Source organism: Gavialis gangeticus, unplaced genomic scaffold (genome assembly GCF_001723915.1).
Source record: "Gavialis gangeticus isolate Ggan-Ray unplaced genomic scaffold, GavGan_comp1, whole genome shotgun sequence".
Lineage (NCBI taxonomy): Eukaryota > Metazoa > Chordata > Crocodylia > Gavialidae > Gavialis > Gavialis gangeticus.
Window position 1 is genome coordinate 43,398,045 of NW_017729027.1, and position 2,713 is coordinate 43,400,757.

Here is a 2,713-nt window from a genome sequence, read left to right on the forward strand (position 1 = left end):
GGCCCTCAATCTCTACTCATAGGGGTTTGCCTGCAGGCCCCTAACCATATGAGTGACCCTCCTCTGAACCCTCTTGAGGATGTCCACATTCTTGTTGAAGTGTGGCACCCAAAACTGAATGCAGTACTCCACCTGTGGCCTGACCAATGTCACATAGCTGGAAGTACCACCTCTGTAGACCTGTTTGTCATGCACCTACTAATACATGATAAAGCGTGGTTAGCTTTACGGAGAGCTTTGTCACATTGACGACTCATGTTCATCTTGGTGTCAACAATGCCTCTGAGATCCTTTTCCGCTGCTGTGCTGCTGAGAAGGTCCTCCCCTCGCCTGTAAGCATGCTGATGATTCCTTCTCCCTAGGTGCAGCACCTTGCACTTGTCCTTGTTGAACTGCATCCTATTCTGTTCCACCCACTTTTCCAACCTGTCCAGATTCATTCCCTCTTCTCTACTGTGTTAACTTTACCCCATAATTTGGTATCATCAGGAATTTGGACCAAGTGCTTTCCACACCCTCATCCACATCACTGATGAAGACATTGAACAGCACAGGTCCAAGGCCCGAGCCCTGTGGGACTCCACTGCCCATATATTTCCAGGTTGATACCAACCCATCCACCACCACTCTCTGGGTGTGATCCCTAAAACAATTTGCCACCCACTTGACCATTTAATCATCTGTCACAGCCACTCAGTTTCTCTGGGAGAATAGGATGAGATCCCATATAGAAGGCTTTCTTAAAATCCAAGTAGATGACATCTACCTCAATTCCTGCATTTAAACATTTTGTGACTTGGTCCTAAAAATAAACAAGATTAGTCAGGCAAGATCTACCTGCTATGAATCTATGCTGGTTGCCCTTCAGCATTGTTTTTCCCATTGGACTCCCACAAATGTGATCCTTAATAATTTTTTCAAAGGTTTTCCCAAGTATAGAGGTGAGACTAACCAGTTTATACCAGATACTCCTTCCTCCTCTTCTTGAAAATAGAGACCACACTGGCCCTTTTCCAGTCTTCTGGAACCTGTCCTGAGCACCAAGAGTGCTTAAACAGCCACGCCAGTGGCTCTGCTATGACACTGGCCAATTCCTTCAGCACCCTTGGATGAAGGTCATCTAGGCCTGATGACTTAAACACATCCAGACCCTCCAAGTGTCCTGTCACCAAGTCAGTGCTAACAGTTGGTGTGCTTGTTTCCCTTTTGTGCCTGTCTATGATCCAATTGGGAGATTTGTCGTGATCCATGTTCAGGAATACAGAGGCAAAAATCTCACTGAAGAGCTTACCCTCGTCTGTGTCCAACCCCTCCCCCCATCTGTCACTAATTGCCCCAGTTTATCCTGTAGAGGTCCTATGCTACCCTGCACCTTCATTTTACTCCCTATATACCTAAAGAAGGACTTTTTGTTGTCTTTAGTTTTTTGTTGCCAGTCTAAGTTCCATTTCTGCTTTGGTCTTTCTGACTGCCTCCCTGCAAGTGTGAGCCAAGTAGGTGTACTCAACCTTGGTAGCTACCCCCTGCTTCCACAGCCTATAGGCTTTTTTTTTACCCTTAGGTTTTCCTGGATTTCCCTGTTCAGCCAGGAGTGTTTTGTGGCCCCTTTGCCCCCTTTCCTGTGCAATTGTCTTCACCTGCACCTGTAGGATTGCTCCCTTTAAGAATGACCACTTTTCCTGGGCTCCCAGCTTACCAATGCTCCTGTTCTTCAGTACCTCACTAACTAATCTCCTGAGCACACTGAATTTATCTCTTCTGCCCTACTGGTTATCTTTCTCACCCTGCACCAGATGGTGAATTCAACCAAGTGATGGTGGCTGTCCCCTAGGTTACCTTGTGTCAGTAGATTCCCAACCAAGTCATCCCCTATAGCCAACACCAAATCCAGTAAGGCATTTCCCCTAGTGGGACCATATACCTCCTGCATTAGGTGAAGGTACTCTATGCAGGTTATGAACCTATGTGAACTGTTGAATATGTCTCACTGCTCCTCCCAGCAGATGCCAGGGTAGTTTAGGTCACCCATGACAACTGTGCCCCTTGATTGTATGGCCTTTGAGAGCTGTCTGGAGAATTCCAGGTCCAACTCATCCTCCTGATGTGGCGGCCTGTAGTAGACCTCCACTACCAAGTCCCTTTCCCTCCAACCCCTTTGTGTTCTGACCCACAATACCTCAATTTGCCCCTCCTCTGGTCCCATCTTGATTATTGAAGATGTATATTGATCCTAAACATAAGCAACCCCCACTTTTTTTCCCTACTCTACCTCATCTGTACAGTCTATAGCACTCAATGCTTAAGACCCAATCACGAGTAGGGTCCCACCAAGTTTCAGTTAGCCCAACTAAGTCAAAGTTCTTGTTTGCAAGCAGGAATGTGAGTTCCTCCTGCATGTTCCCCATACTCCTAGCATTAGTAGAGACACTTGAGCCCCCCCGATGGGTGCCCACCACGATGCCCACCATGATGGTGCCCACCATGATGAGTCACCTACCACAATGACCCAGTGTCTCTTCCATTGACTGCCCAGCTGACCCTCAGCCTGGATGATGGTGACTGTGGCTGTGGCTTCTTCTACTGTACTCTTCTACAGTGTTGCCAGGGCCTCGTATCTGTTACCCTGTTGCACTGGGAAAACTGTCTCAGTAGCATGATGTCTGGCTATTTTGGTGATCATCTTCCATTCCTCTGCATTGGGTCTCTCCTGTGT

At 47.4% G+C, this 2,713-nt stretch overlaps 1 long non-coding RNA gene across 1 annotated transcript in view; it reads right to left on the reverse strand.

Moving 5' to 3' along the window:
- Positions 1-634: 634 nt before the first annotated feature.
- The window catches only part of LOC109299861, a 24,456-nt gene continuing 22,377 nt past the window's right edge, over positions 635-2,713 (reverse strand). Inside the window, exon 3 of the long non-coding RNA XR_002098035.1 lies at positions 635-774. This is a non-coding gene — a long non-coding RNA (uncharacterized LOC109299861). The remainder of the gene's footprint in view (positions 775-2,713) is intronic.